The sequence below is a fragment of the Lissotriton helveticus genome, chromosome 5_1 (genome assembly GCF_964261635.1).
Source record: "Lissotriton helveticus chromosome 5_1, aLisHel1.1, whole genome shotgun sequence".
Classification (NCBI taxonomy): Eukaryota; Metazoa; Chordata; class Amphibia; order Caudata; family Salamandridae; genus Lissotriton; species Lissotriton helveticus.
In genome coordinates, this window is record NC_136065.1 from 35,678,512 (window position 1) to 35,695,342 (window position 16,831).

At 48.3% G+C, this 16,831-nt stretch overlaps 1 protein-coding gene across 1 annotated transcript in view; it reads right to left on the bottom strand.

The window, feature by feature from the left end:
- Positions 1–16,831, bottom strand: part of LOC144752922 (E3 ubiquitin-protein ligase TRIM39-like) — a 406,522-nt gene that overhangs the window by 21,252 nt on the left and 368,439 nt on the right. The window lies entirely within an intron of this gene.

The following is a 16,831-nucleotide window of genomic DNA, read 5'->3' on the forward strand; positions in this document are numbered from 1 at the left end:
ACCACACCACACCATACCATACCAAAGCCCATCACACCACACCACTTTAGTGGAGTGGTGTGGCTCACTGGTTAGAGGCGGCAGACCCGGAAGCAGAAGTCGGCCCGGGACCAGTGTTCGATTCCAGACGCGGCAGGGTTGTGGACTCGATAATTCTCGCCTCGGTGCCTACTTTAAACAGGGGTCCCACTCGGCAACTCTGGGCATTAGCTTGCCTAATCTCCTCAACGGCCCCATCAACACCGGGGATGCCTGGTTCCACCATGGGGATTCCCAGCAGGGACCATCCCACAGGGAAAGCCAGGACGGGTTCCCCAGCGGTATACAGCGCCGGGACGCTGGCTGGTACAGTGCGCTTTACAAGTATACATTACATTACATACCAGGGTATACCATACCACACCACCCCATACCATAGCCCACCAGACCACACCAAACCATAGTACACCACACCATACATGCCATACCAGTACACACCATCCCATCCAATCCAATCCCACCCCACCATAACATCCCATAACATACCATTCCATTCCGTAGCACACCACACTATAACATAATGCCATCCCTTGCCATGCATTACCACCATACCAAACCATCCCATACCACTATACCATATTATACCATGATCTCACCCTATAGTACACCCACCATACCATCATAACATTCCATACCATACCAGTCCCCACTATCCTATCTGATCCCATCCCACCATAACATACCATTTTGTAGCACACCACACCATACCATACCATAGCACACAACACTATACCACACCATAACATAGCCCACAACACCATACCATACCACCCCACACCATAGCACACAACACTATACCACACCATACCACACCACACCATACCATTGCCCACCACACCATACCATTGTATGCCACACCATTCCATACCACACCATCCCATGCCATACCACTCCAAACCATACCATAGCCCACCATCCCATACCATATCACACGATACAATACCATACCACACCACAACATACCATATCAGTTTCATGAACAGTAATATTCAGAGCTAATCAACGCAATGATATTTACCTTTATAACTCTTCACCGCCTCTGGGCTCTGAATCTTCACCGCCTCTGGGCCCCGAATCTTCAGATTATTACACCTGTAATAACACATACATGATCCTTGTATTAAAGAGAAATGATAGCTACAGGAACAAAGGATGAACATCACATAAGACCTGTATTTGAAATAAGATTCAGTATTAAGAGCAGCACCTGCGGACCAGAGCTCAGTGTGAGTTACTGTTCATACACAACAGTCAAAGCTCTAACGATACCCAAAAGTACCTTCAATATCTTCTGATAGGAAGTGGGTGTTCGAAGGCAACTAGCTCAGTGAGACCAGCGCGCTTCTTGTGAGGCCACGGAGTGCCTCAGCGTGGTTCTTCTAGGAGCGTCCGTTGGATCAGTGAAAGGGGGGCTGACTAACAGGTTGCATCTGCTCCTGGTGGAGTCTCGTGTATATACTTAAAAATTCACAGAAAAACCATAGGTTTCAGGCACGTTATAGTTAGTTGGACATTTCCTTCATACAAAACAATAGAAATTCTGGTGTTATAGTTAGTTCAGCTAACTATACCTCGCACCCCGGCAATGCACTTCTGATGACATCACATTACATAATTCATGACATGGTCAGTGACATCACTGATGACATATCAAATGATATCACTGATTACATCATTCACGTCAAAATCTGATACATCTCCTCACACCCTAATGTAACCTTTCATACACTCACTCTAAAATATACACTACCATTTTCGAAACCCTACACACACCAATACCAGTTACTACATACACACTGACTGATTTACAGGTCTACACACACATCCAGTCATTCACCCATACAGTCACTCATACATGCAGTCACTCATCAATACAACACTATGATACACACTCATACAGCTACACAGACGCTCACACACCACCACTCACCCAGAGTTACTCACACATCTAGTCAGTCATGCAAAGAATCAATCACACTCCCATTTACTCACCTTAAATTAAATACACACCAACTCACTTATTCCTACAGAAACTAATCCATACTTACTCTCTTCTACAATCACTTATACAAGTACACATTCATCCATAAACCCACTGTCACAATCACTTACTCTCACATATACTTATTTAAATACACCATTACTGAAATATACTGTCTTTTACCTATGCAGTTACTCGCACATTTACCACTATGACATCCATTCACTCACAACACACCCATACACTCACTTACCCACCCATACAGCTGTTTCCTTATACAGTCTTGAACCCATACACCCAGTGTATTAACCACTCACACATCTCTGCAGTCACACACTTCCCACCCACACATACACTGAGGCACCCATACAAATACTCAGGTAACCAAACAATAACTGATATAAGCATTCATGTAGCTACTCATCAACGCATGCACACACTTACACACCAAGTTACACACTGATACAAGGATTCACACAGTTTAGTCACTAACCCATGCATTCAGTAACACGTTGAATCACTCACTCATACAGTCACTCGCACACCCACAAAATCATCCATACAGACACTCATACACCCATTAATTTCCCAATACACCTTGTAATTTATTTATATAAAGCATATTTCAACTTTACAGAAGCACACAGTCACTGTATGATGTTATCAGTGATGTCATGAATGATGTAATATGTGATGTCATCAGCAGTACATTGTGGGGGTGAGAGTTATAGTTAGCTGAACTAACTATAACGCCGGAATGTATATGGTTTTGTATGAATGAAATGTCCTAACTATGACGTGTCGGAAACCTATGGTTTTTTCAGTGAATTTCAAAGGTTTTTGAGCTAACTATAACGTGCCTGAGTTTAGTGTACCTGATACTACAACAAATACTATAAAATACCGAGCCAAAGTGGGGGCCTGTCTGGACTTATGTGTGAGGTTAATAATTTTGTTACACACATTGTGGACATCTTTTTTTTAGATGTTTTAAAAAGGGCTACAGATTTCCAGACCACTTCAGAGCACTTCACTTTGCTCCCTTAACCATATTCCCTACTCAGTTATTTGCAATTATTAATGTATACATTTTCCTCAATATGTACATGAATTTAGTAATTGTGTTACCTAGACTTTTAACTTATTTGTTTATTACATGTTTATATTTCGGATAATTTTATTAAGAATGTTATAAATTCAGCAACAATATAAAAAAATAAAAATTGAAAAAAGGCCATGGTGTTACAGGCATGTGTAACAGATATGAAATGAAAAGTTTTTATAAAACACACAGTACACATTTGCCAGATAATTCTAGTTTCGCTGCTCACCAGATACAAAGGCGATACATGAATCTGCATTAAAAAAGCTCTGTTTTTTTCCAATCCAAAATGATTATTCCTATAAATGTGTGGGTGCCGTAAAGGTGAAAATATTTCCACATATTGCAGAATCTGATGAAACACGCACCTTAGCTATATGTTGACATAGGTGCTCCCGCGCACCGCCGCCCCCAACACCCCCGGACACCTTTCACTGACGGTATGTTTCCAGTACCTTCCGCAGGGCTTCGCTTTGGGCCAGCAGGGCGAAGAGCATGTCTGTGCAGGGCGAAGAGCATGTCTGTGCGGGGCGAAGAGCATGTCTGTGCGGGGCGAAGAGCATGTCTGTGCGGGGCGAAGAGCATGTCTGTGCGGGGCGAAGAGCATGTCTGTGCGGGGCGAAGAGCATGTCTGTGCGGGGCGAAGAGCATGTCTGTGCGGGGCGAAGAGCATGTCTGTGCGGGGCGAAGAGCATGTCTGTGCGGGGCGAAGAGCATGTCTGTGCGGGGCGAAGAGCATGTCTGTGCGGGGCGAAGAGCATGTCTGTGCGGGGCGAAGAGCATGTCTGTGCGGGGCGAAGAGCATGTCTGTGCGGGGCGAAGAGCATGTCTGTGCGGGGCGAAGAGCATGTCTGTGCGGGGCGAAGAGCATGTCTGTGCGGGGCGAAGAGCATGTCTGTGCGGGGCGAAGAGCATGTCTGTGCGGGGCGAAGAGCATGTCTGTGCGGGGCGAAGAGCATGTCTGTGCGGGGCGAAGAGCATGTCTGTGCGGGGCGAAGAGCATGTCTGTGCGGGGCGAAGAGCATGTCTGTGCGGGGCGAAGAGCATGTCTGTGCGGGGCGAAGAGCATGTCTGTGCGGGGCGAAGAGCATGTCTGTGCGGGGCGAAGAGCATGTCTGTGCGGGGCGAAGAGCATGTCTGTGCGGGGCGAAGAGCATGTCTGTGCGGGGCGAAGAGCATGTCTGTGCTGGGCGAAGAGCATGTCTGTGCGGGGCGAAGAGCATGTCTGTGCGGGGCGAAGAGCATGTCTGTGCGGGGCGAAGAGCATGTCTGTGCGGGGCGAAGAGCATGTCTGTGCGGGGCGAAGAGCATGTCTGTGCGGGGCGAAGAGCATGTCTGTGCGGGGCGAAGAGCATGTCTGTGCGGGGCGAAGAGCATGTCTGTGCGGGGCGAAGAGCATGTCTGTGCGGGGCGAAGAGCATGTCTGTGCGGGGCGAAGAGCATGTCTGTGCGGGGCGAAGAGCATGTCTGTGCGGGGCGAAGAGCATGTCTGTGCGGGGCGAAGAGCATGTCTGTGCGGGGCGAAGAGCATGTCTGTGCGGGGCGAAGAGCATGTCTGTGCGGGGCGAAGAGCATGTCTGTGCGGGGCGAAGAGCATGTCTGTGCGGGGCGAAGAGCATGTCTGTGCGGGGCGAAGAGCATGTCTGTGCGGGGCGAAGAGCATGTCTGTGCGGGGCGAAGAGCATGTCTGTGCTGGGCGAAGAGCATGTCTGTGCTGGGCGAAGAGCATGTCTGTGCTGGGCGAAGAGCATGTCTGTGCTGGGCGAAGAGCATGTCTGTGCGGGGCGAAGAGCATGTCTGTGCGGGGCGAAGAGCATGTCTGTGCAGGGCGAAGAGCATGTCTGTGCGGGGCGAAGAGCATGTCTGTGCGGGGCGAAGAGCATGTCTGTGCGGGGCGAAGAGCATGTCTGTGCGGGGCGAAGAGCATGTCTGTGCGGGGCGAAGAGCATGTCTGTGCGGGGCGAAGAGCATGTCTGTGCGGGGCGAAGAGCATGTCTGTGCGGGGCGAAGAGCATGTCTGTGCGGGGCGAAGAGCATGTCTGTGCTGTGCGAAGAGCATGTCTGTGCTGTGCGAAGAGCATGTCTGTGCTGTGCGAAGAGCATGTCTGTGCTGTGCGAAGAGCATGTCTGTGCTGGGCGAGCCTTGGGGGCGTTCGGCTCCTTGAGGGCGTCCATCACGCATTGCTTCCCCCGCTCTGCCTGACTCTCACAGGCGGGGTTCAGGCCTCGGTCCTCCGGTCCAGTCCCACCAGGCCTGGCTCTGAGGAGGCTGGCAGCACAGGCAGGGTGTCCGGCCCTTGTGAAGGGTGCAGGGAGGGAGGCTGGCGGCACAGGCAGGGTTTCAGGCCCCTGTGAAGGGTGCAGGGAGGGAGGCTGGCGGCACAGGCAGGGTTTCAGGCCCCTGTGGAGGGCGCAGGGAGGGAGGCTGGCGGCACAGGCAGGGTTTCAGGCCCCTGTGGAGGGCGCAGGGAGGGAGGCTGGCGGCACAGGCAGGGTTTCAGGTCCCTGTGGAGGGCGCAGGTAGGAGGCTGCACGCAGGCACACGCAGAGCGGGAGGAGGTGCGGAGCAGGCACAGCGGGTGGGAGTAGCTGTGGGGAAGGAGGGCTTCACGCTGCACAGAGAGCAGGCTCAAGGTAGGGGCTGCCTGGGATCAGGTACTGGTGAGGGTTGCAGGCAGCAGGCAGAGCAGCGTGAAGTAACCCTGAAAATAGGATTTTCACAGGGAGCAGGCAGGGGTGCTGCGGGAATGCTTGAACCAGGCATGTATGTACTAGATGGGAGTGATCCAGAGGGCAGGGTGTCCACAGGAAGCAGGTAGGTGTGCTGCGGAGATGCTGGGTACAGGCTAGTCTGAAGGAGAGTGTTCCTGAGTGCAGGGTGTTCAGAGGGAGCAGGCAAGGATGCTAGAAACAGGCAGGTCTGGAAGGAAGTGACCCTGAGTACATGGTGTTCACAGGGAGCAGGCACCGATAGTGCGGGGAGGCTGGACGCAGGCAGGTATGGGGGAGACTTTTCTCGTGCCGGCTGTTCACAGAGAGCAGGCAGGGGTCATGCGGGGTAGCTGGAAGCAGGCAAGCAAGGAGGAGTTTGTTCTTATGTAGGCTGTCCACAGGTAGCAGGCTAGGGTGCTGCGGGGATGCTGGAATCAGGCAGGTATGGTATGAGGAGACTGCTTTAGTGCAGACTGTTCACAGGGGGCAGGCAGGGGTGCTGCGGGCAAGCTGGAAGCAAGCAGGCATGGAAGGGAGTGATCCTGAGCGCAGTGAGTTTACAGGGAGCAGGCAGAAGCGCTGCAAACTGTCTGAGAGCATGCAGGAATAGTAAGATCAGGCAGGAGAGGTTGGAATGCACCGTGTGGCTTTCAGAGCTCATGGAGAGCAGACCGAGGCACTAGAGTCGGCTGAGTATGGAGGGGTCATGAGGGAGGTGCAAAGGCATTAAATTAATTAGTTTGGCTGTCCGGAAGACGGACTCCCCCTGAGTACAAGAAGAAAGGGACCCTCAATCTTGTTACACATGTTAAGGCACCCCAGGTGCATGTGTCCCGTAGAGAAGCAAGAAGTCACGAGAGCTCATCATCAAGTGAAAGCGACGTGAAGTGCACGCGCCAGCGTGAAACACAGCGCCAAGAGACAGTTCTGTGCTGCAGATAGTAACAGTAGCGATAACATGATCTGTGTATTGTTGCTGTGTTTACATCTGTATAGCGCTTCATAAGCTTGACAGCGTCCGAAGCTTTTCGAGAAGGGGTAACACGCTCCTCTGGTATTCACCTGGATGGAAATGTGTAGGTGGCCTTGTGTGTGAGGATCGGAGCCGGTAAAATGCAATAACAACAACACCACAACTGACGACAACAATAACAACAACAACTACAGTAATAATAATGATGCTATTAAAAAAATAAGAGCAGGGGCTCAATTAAATAAAGCACGGGAGCTCACTCTTCATTTTAAAAAACAATTTTGGCGGGATTTACAGACCCAGCGCGAATTTTGCCGAAATAAAAAGAAAAATGCTTTTTTTTGGCCATGGGGGTCCTTGTGGGACCCCCTGAGCAGGGCTAGGTGGTCAGGGTGATTCAAACCTACCCCCTTTTCCTCTTTCTCACCTTTGCTTCCCTGTTTTCTTGTGACTCGGTTCTATTGAGTCACAAGATGGCTGCCAACACTTCCTGGTTTGGAGTGTTGACAGCCAATTAAAATAAAGCTTGTGGACGGGAGGGTCTGGGAATCACTGTGCCTCTATATATCAAAACTTTTACTTTTTTATTTTCTCAGCAGCTAGTGAATGGATTTACACAATTTAAAAACAAGCATTTACAATGCAACAGTCTCGCCTTTGCAAAAGTTAGAGCTATTGGCATTGTAAATGACAAACTTTTTATTGATGTGTTGGTTTTGAAAACAGAGAAATAAATGGCATTGTCATTTACAATGCCAATAGCTTAATCTCTCGCAAATGCGAGACCTATTGCATTTGCACACACACACACACACACACACACACGCAGAGCCACACACACACACAGAACCACACACACACACAGAACCACACACACATACACAGAGCCACACACACATACACAGAGCCACAGACCACGCAGCTCTTGGTGTGTCCTATCTGCGTTGGCAATTATCACCCCATTCTCGGTATTCTTCACCTGGGTGTTGTTTACTTCGCAGCAAGTTTGCGAAGAAAGCTAGTTGAGCAAGAAAATCTCCAAAACATCTTTTTTCCCCTCTCTGAGCTTGATGGAATCAGTGTGGCGGAGTTGCATTTTTCCACGCTATGACTGGGGTTTTTGGTGTCGCTTTTGGTGTTGCAGATGGGTGATTTTTGGGAGGGACAGGGGTTTATGTGGTACTGTTTTCGGGGAGTGGGGGCTCTTTCTGTGGCTGCCATGCAGCACTTCCTCCTCCCGCAGCCCCCATCTTTCTTTGGTCTCTCCCTGCTCGGAGGGAGGGAGATAGAGAGTGAGAGAGAGAGAGGGCAGCTCTCGGCTCCAGCCAAAGCGCTAAATGTAAAACAAGTATCAGGAAGGGAGTTTAAGAAAGGAAGAGACGGGCCAAACGTGATAAAATGGACGACATGTTGTAGAAAGGATCTGGTAGAGGGAGAAAAAGGGTTCTGAGATAGAGAAAGGAAGGAGAAGGAGAGATGGACAGGAGCCGATCAGATGAGAGCAATAAAATGGACTGTGGGAATATTTAAGCTAATAAAGGATCGAATTGATGGGTGGAAGAGACCACAGCGACTTCAAGAGGAACAAGCATTTGCAATGCAATAGGTCTTGCATTAGGAAAGTTTGAGTTATTTGTCCTGTATATCACAAATTTGTTATTTGTGTTATTTTTTGAAAATTAAGAAATTAATAGCTTTGTCATTTACAATGCTAATACTTTTATTTTTTGACAATGTGACACCTATAGCATTTTTAATGCAACATGTTTTGTATTTACGTGACTTAGAAGTATTGATTTTACAAATAATGTTTTTAAAAAATAATTAATACTTAAATAAAAGATATTGTAATTTATAATGGCAATAGCTTAAATTTTTGTAAATGACTTTTGTGAAGATTATGCTCAGTGTATTTTATCGTGACTAAAATGTAAAACAGAAGTGAAATATCAACTTTTTTTGTGACATTTGCAATAAAGCTTGAAACATTGAGAGAACATATTTGAACCAGTTGTTGTTGAATGTTTGCACAGATTGATACTGTGGTGGCGACGAGTGATGCTGTGGCGTTCAGTGACGCTGTGGTAGCGCATAGTGATGTTGTGGTGCCTCTGAGTGATGCTGTGGTGCCCCCGAGTGATGATGCTGTGGTGCCCCCGAGTGATGATGCTGTGGTGCCCCCGAGTGATGATGATGTTGTGCGATAGATAGAGTGAGGGCGATAGATAGATAGATAGAGTGAGGGCGATAGATAGATAGATAGAGTGAGGGCGATAGATAGATAGATAGAGTGAGGGCGATAGATAGATAGATAGAGTGAGGGCGATAGATAGATAGATAGAGTGAGGGCGATAGATAGATAGATAGAGTGAGGGCGATAGATAGATAGATAGAGTGAGGGCGATAGATAGATAGAGTGAGGGCGATAGATAGAGTGAGGGCGATAGATAGAGGGAGGGCGATAGATAGAGGGAGGGCGATAGATAGAGGGAGGGCGATAGATAGAGGGAGGGCGATAGATAGAGGGAGGGCGATAGATAGAGGGAGGGCGATAGATAGAGGGAGGGCGATAGATAGAGGGAGGGCGATAGATAGAGTGAGGGCGATAGATAGAGTGAGGGCGATAGATAGAGGGAGGGCGATAGATAGAGGGAGGGCGATAGATAGAGGGAGGGCGATAGATAGAGGGAGGGCGATAGATAGAGGGAGGGCGATAGATAGAGGGAGGGCGATAGATAGAGGGAGGGCGATAGATAGAGTGAGGGCGATGGATAGAGGGAGGGCGATGGATAGAGGGAGGGCGATAGATAGAGGGAGGGCGATAGATAGAGGGAGGGCGATAGATAGAGGGAGGGCGATAGATAGAGGGAGGGCGATAGATAGAGGGAGGGCGATAGATAGAGGGAGGGCGATAGATAGAGGGAGGGCGATAGATAGAGGGAGGGCGATAGATAGAGGGAGGGCGATAGATAGAGGGAGGGCGATAGATAGAGGGAGGGCGATAGATAGAGTGAGGGCGATAGATAGAGTGAGGGCGATGGATAGAGGGAGGGCGATAGATAGAGGGAGGGCGATAGATAGAGGGAGGGCGATAGATAGAGGGAGGGCGATAGATAGAGGGAGGGCGATAGATAGAGGGAGGGCGATAGATAGAGGGAGGGCGATAGATAGAGGGAGGGCGATAGATAGAGGGAGGGCGATAGATAGAGGGAGGGCGATAGATAGAGGGAGGGCGATAGATAGATGTGTGTGGTTGTGTGTAATGGGTTGCATGTGTGTTGTTGTATGTATGTGCATGCATGGTTGTATGTATGCGAGTGTGCGGTTACAGAAGGATGTATGTGGAAGAGAGCAGCAGATCAGCATATTATAAGAGAACAGGGAGTTAAAGAAAGATGCGTGTTGAAGAGATCATCAGATCAGCACAGGAGAAGAGAATACGGAGTTGGAGAAGTAGGCGGTGGAAGGGAACAGCAGATCAGCACGAGAGAAGAGACCAGGGTTTTGGAGAAGGGGGCGGAGTGGAAGAGAGCAGCAGATCAGGATGGGAGAACAGAACAGGGAGTTAAAATAGGAGGCGGGTGGAAGAGAGCAGCAGATCAGCACAGGAGAGGAGAAGAGAACAGGGAGTTAGAGAAGTAGGCGGTGGAAGGAAACAGCAGATCAGCACGGGAGAAGAGAACAGGGCTTTGGAGAAGGGGGCGTGTGGAAGAGAGCAGCAGATCAGGATGGGAGAACAGAACAGGTAGTTGAAGAAGGAGGCGGGTGGAAGAGAACAGCAGATTAGCACAGGAGAAAAGAACAGAGTTAAAGAAGGAGGCGGGGTGTTTGAGAGCAGCAGATCAGCTCAGGTGAAGAGAACATTGAGTTAAATAAGGAGGCGGGTTTTAGAGAGCGGCAGATCAGCTCAGGAGAAGAAAACATGGAGTTAAAGAAGGAGGCGGGGTGGAAGAGAGCAGCATATCAGCACAGGAGAAGAGAACATGGAGTTAAATAAGGAGGTGGGTGGAAGAGAGGAGCAGATCAGCACATGAGAAGAGAACAGGGAGTTAAGTAAGGAAGCGGGTGGAAGAGAACAGCAGATTAGCACAGGAGAAGAAAACAGTGAGTTAGATAAGGGGGCGGGGTGAAAGAGAACAGCAGTTTAGCACAGGAGACGAGAACATGGAGTTAAACAGGGGAGAGGAGTTGGCATCACGGCTAGGGCGCTCGACCTCGGACCTGGGGATCTGGGTTCGAGTCTCGGTAACGACGCCAAAACCTCCTGTTATTCTGGGCAAATCACTTAATCTCCCCGTGCCTAAAATGAAAGTAACTGGAATATGTAACGTAACTGGAAAAAATATGTAAAGCGCTCGGATACCTGATTCGGTTCGGGTCTAGTTCGCGCTATATAAAACTCTGCAAAAAAAAAAAAAAATAAAATAAATAAAATAAGGATGTGCGTGGAAGAAAGGAGCAGATCAGCACATGAGAAGAGAACAGGGAGTGAGGGCGATAGATAGATCGAGTGAGGGCGATAGATAGATAGATGTGTGTGGTTGCGTTTGAGTGTGGTTGCATGTGTGTTGTTGTATGTGTGTGCATGGTTGTATGTATGCGAGTGTGTGGTTACAGAAGGATGTGTGTTGAAGAGATTAGCAGATCAGCACAGGAGAAGAGAACAGGGAGTTAGAGAAGTAGGCGGTGGAAGGGAAAAGCAGATCAGCACAGGAGAAGGAACAGGTAGTTAAAGAAGGAGGCGGGTTGGAGAGAACAGCAGATCGGCACAGCAGAAGAGAAAAGGGAGTTAGAGTAAGAGGAGGGTGGAAAAGAGGAGCAGATCAGCACATGAGAAGAGAACAGGGAGTTAGAGAAGGAGGCGGGTGAAAGAACAGCAGATCACCACAGGAGAATGGAACAGGGAGCTAGAGAAGTAGGCGGATGGAAGATAGCTTAAAGATTATCACAGGAGAAGAGTATATGGAGTCAAAGAAGTATGCGGGTGGAAGAGAACAGCAGAACAGCACACGAGAAGAGAACAGGGAGTTAAAGAAGGAGGTGGGTGGAAGAGAACAGCAGATCAGCACAGGAGAAGAGAACAGGGAGTTACAGAAGGAGGTGGGCTGGAAGAGAGCAGCATATCAGCACAGGAGAAGAGAATACGGAGTTGGAGAAGTAGGCGGTGGAAGGGAACAGCAGATCAGCACGAGAGAAGAGACCAGGGTTTTGGAGAAGGGGGCGTGTGGAAGAGAGCAGCAGATCAGGATGGGAGAACAGAACCGGTAGTTAAAGAAGGAGGCAGGTGGAAGAGAACAGCAGATCGGCACAGGAGAAGAGAAGAGAACAGGGAGTTAGAGAATGAGGCGGTGTAATAGAGCAGTAGATTAGTACGGGAGAATAGAAGAGAACAGGGAATTATTGAAGGAGGTGGATGGAAGAGAGCATCAGATCAGCACAGAAGAAGATAAGAGAACAGGGAGTTAGAGAAGGAGGTGAGGTGGAAGAGAGCAGCAAATCAGCACAGCAAAAGAGAACAGGGAGGTAAAGAAGGAGGTGGTGTGGAAGAGAGCAGCAGATCAGCACAGGAGAAGAGAAGAGAAGAGAAGAGGGAGTTAGAGAAGGAGATGAGGTGGAAGAGAGCAGCAGATAGGCACAGCAGAAGAGAAGAGGGAGTTGCAGAAGGAGGTGGTGTAAAAAAACAGCAGATCAGTAGAGGAGAAGAGAACAGGGAGTTAGAGAAGGAGGTGAGGTGATAGAGAACAGCAGATCAGTACCAGAGAAGAGAAAAGGGAGTTAGAGAAGGAGGGGGATGGAAGAGAGCAGCAGATCACCACGGGAGAACAGAACATGGAGTTAAAGAAGGAGGCGCGTGGAAGAGAGCAGCAGATCAGCACAGGTGAAGAGAACATGGAGTTGAAGAAGGATGTGTAGGGGAGCAGAACAGCAGATCAGCACGGGAGAAGAGAAAAGGGAGTTAGAGAAGGAGACGGGTGAAATCGAACTGCAGATCAGCACGAGAGAAGAGAAAAAGGAGTTAGAGAAGGAGGCGGGTGAAAGAGAACAGCAGTTCAGCACGAGAGAAGAGAAAAAGGAGTTAGAGAAGGAGGCGGGTGAAAGAGAACAGCAGATCAGCACAGGAGAAAAAACAGAGTTTAAGAAGGAAGCGGGTGTAAGAGAACAGCATATTAGCACATGAGAAGAGAACAGCGAGTTAGGAAGGGGGCGGGTGAAATAGAACAGCAGTTTAGCACAGGAGAAGAGAACAAGGAGTTAGAGAAGGAGGCGGGTGAAAGAACAGCAGATTAGCACAGGAGGAGAGAACAGGGATTTAGAGAAGGAGGCGGGTGAAAGAACAGCAGATTAGCACAGGAGGAGAGAACAGGGATTTAGAGAAGGAGGTGGGTGAAAGAACAGCAGTTTAGTACAGGAGAAGAGAAAAGGGAGTTAGAGAAGGAGGCGGGTGAAAGAGAACAGCAGATCATCACGGGAGAAAAAAACTGGGAGTTAGAGAAGTAGGCAGATGGAAGATAGCTTAAAGATTATCACAGGAGAAGAGAATAGGGAGTTAGTGAATGATGCTGGAGGAAGAGAGCAGCAGTTCCGCATGTGAGAAGAGAACAGGGAGTTAGAGAAGGAGGTTGTGGAAAGGAACAGCAGATCAGCACACGAGAAAAAAACAGGGAGTTAAAGGAGGAGGTTTGGTGGAAGAGAGGAGCAGATCAGCACAGGAGAAGAGAAGCCAACCGGGATTTAAAGAAGGATTTGGGGTAGACGAGAGCAGCAGATCAGCACAGGAGAAGAGAAGAGACCAGGGAGTTAAAGACTGAGGCGGGTGGAAGATAGCAGCAGATTAGTACAGTAGAAGAGAATAGAACTGGGAGCTCGAGAAGAAGGCATTTGGAAGAGAGCATCAGTTTAGCTTGGGAGAAGAGACTAGGGAGTTGGAGAAGGAGGTGGGTGGAAGAGAGCAGCATAACATCACAGCAGAAGAGAACATGGAGTTAAGAAGGAGGTGTTGTTGAAGAGAGCAGCAGAACAGGATGGGAGAAGAGAACAGGGAGGTAGAGAAGGAGGTGGGTTGAAGATCGCTGCAGATCAGCACAAGAGAAGAGACCAGGGAGTTAGAAAAGTAGGTGGGTGGGAGAGAGCATCAGATCGGCACAGGAGAAGAGAACAGGGAGTTAGTGAAAGAGGCGGTGGAAGAGAACAGCAGATTAGCACAGGAGAAGAAAACAAGGAGTTAAAGAAGGAGACGGGGGGAGGAGATCAGCAGATCGGCACAGGAGAAGAGAACAGGGAGTTAGAGAAGGAGGCAGGATGGAAGAGAGGAGCAAATCAGCACAGCAGAAGAGAACAGGGAGTTAAAGAAGGAGGTGGGGTGGAAGAGAGCAGCAGATTAGCACAGGAGAAGAGAACAGTGAGTTAGAGAAGGATGCGATGTGGAAGAGATCAGCAGATCAGCATAAGAGAACAGGGAGTTACAGCAGGAGGTGGGTGGAAGAGAGCAGCAGATCAGCACAGCAGAAGAGAACAGAGTTAGAGAAGGAGGTGGGTGGAAGGAGGTGGGTGGAAGAGAGCAGCAGATCAGCACAGCAGAAGAGAGCACAGAGTTACAGAAGGAGGTGGGTGGATGAGTGCAGCAGATTAGCACAGGCGAAGAGAACATGGAGTTAAAGAAGGAGGTGTTGTTGAATAGAGCAGCAGAACAGGATGGGAGAAGAGAAAAGGGAGGTAGAGAAGGAGGTGGGTTGAAGATAGCTGCAGATCAGCTCTGGAGAAGAGAAGTGAACAGGGAGTTAGAAAAGTAAGTGGGTGGAAGAGAGCAGCAGATCGGCACAGGAGGAGAGAACAGGGAGTTAGTGAAAGAGGCGGTGGAAGAGAACAGCAGATCGGCACAGGAGAAGAAAACAGGAAGTTAGAGAAGGAGGCAGGGTGGAAGAGATCAGCAGTTCTGCACGGGAGAAGAGAAGAGAACAGGGAGTTAGAAAAGGAGTTTGTTGGAAGAGAGGAACAGATCAGCCCAGCAGAATAGAATAGGGAGTTAGAGAAGGAGGTGTGGTGAAAGAGTGCATCAGATCAGCTGAAGTTAACAGGGTGTTAAAATGCAATGCAATATGTTTCTCATTTGGAAAGTTTGAGCTATTGACCAATTTTTTTTATGTTTTGTTGTGTGAAATCCTATCACCACCTTGAGTGTTTACATTAATATGAGACTCATTGATTGGCGGGAAGTAGGTCTAATTAGTGCGGAGGAATGTAGATATCTGATGGTCTCGGAGCCCACTTATCCCTGTATATATATATTTTACCGAATATCCACAAGGGCGGTCTTTTTCCACCTGGCCGCCCTATCATTTCTGGTGTCAATTCACCTACAGAACGACTGTCTGAGTATGTGGATTTATACATACAGCCTTTTGTACAGAATCTTCCTGCCTACATTAAAGATACTAAGGATATACTAGCAAAATTTGAGGACTTCATGTGGGCTGAGAATCTTATCTTCGTCACACTTGACGTCACCAGCCTGTATACCTGTATAAAGAAGGCATTCGGGATAAAGGCCCTGGAATTCTATTTGGGACAGCGAACGGCTGACCATCTATCTCATAATGAGGTGTTGATGGAGATAACTGACATCATCCTTTCAAAGAATTTCTTCCTACATGACTCCACCTGGTTCCAACAAATCCAGGGCACCGCAATGGGTTCCAAGTTTGCTCCCGCATATGCCGGCCTTTTCATGGGCTGGTTTGAGCGGGAGCATGCCTGGGGCCGCCATGCATCACGATGGTCGGAATACGTGATATTCTGGGGCAGGTACATCGATGATGTTATCATACTTTGGGATGGACCTGTCCCCTAATTGTTATCCTATCATAAGTATCTGAATGACAACCCCTATAATGTGCGCTTTACGATGGAATACAACAGGAATGAGATTAATTTCCTGGATGTAACTTTCTTTGTTGAAGACAATAAAATCAACAGTAGGACCCACAGGAAAGCTACTTCGTGCAATAGCACTTTACACTTTGAGAGCGCACATTCCTCGTCATGTAACTAACAACATCCCTTATGGAGAAATAATTCGGATGCAACGCAATTGTAGCACGGAGGGTTCCTTTCTCAGCAATATCACCGAGACGAAGGAACGTTTCCGTCAGAGGGGATATCCAGCCAACATTCTAAACAAGGCACATCATAAGGTTATCAATGTGACGAGAGTCCACCCTTGCCCCTTCGTAAAAAAGTAAAACCAAGAATTCTCACATTGCTTTCACTACATGCTATACGGGCGAGAGTAGTAGAATTTACAACACCCTCCGCAAACACTGGCACCTACTCACGGCTATACCAAGCCTGCAGGGGATCCTGCCGGCTAAACCCAGGGTAACATTTAGACGAGGTCAGAATATGAGAAATATTCTATGTCTGAGTTACATTACAAGGGAGAAAAAACCCTGTTGGCTAACAACTAACACTATGGGGTTTTATACATGCAGAGGATGCAACATGTGTAAATTGGGTAAAGATAAAACAAAGGATTTTTGTTTTAACACCACACGTAGACACGAGATCAATTACTTTATAAACTGCAACACCAAATATGTAATATATATTTTGGGCTGTCCGTGTGGGCAAATATATGTAGGCAGCACAAAGAGGGCGCTTAAAACTAGAGTACAAGAACATGTTTGAGCGCACATAAATGGTGACTTAAAGTATCCCATGACCTTCCACATGCAGGAGAGGCGCACAGCAGAGGACACCATATGGTTCATGGGCATTGACCATGTTCCAGCACACCCTAGGGGTGGGGACAGGGTCCTAGCTTTAAGAAAGAAAAAGGCTAGTTGGATTTGCAGACTAAGAACTGTAGAATTCGGACATAACTTTGATGATGAAATGCATCATTTTCTGTCATGAACTCCTTGTATAATTTACTCAATGCCGACTGCTGGTTACCAGATGTACTGTAGTTCATACTTTACTGTTTACACACATGTTTGTAACCCACCGGGTTTTTCTGTTATGACAC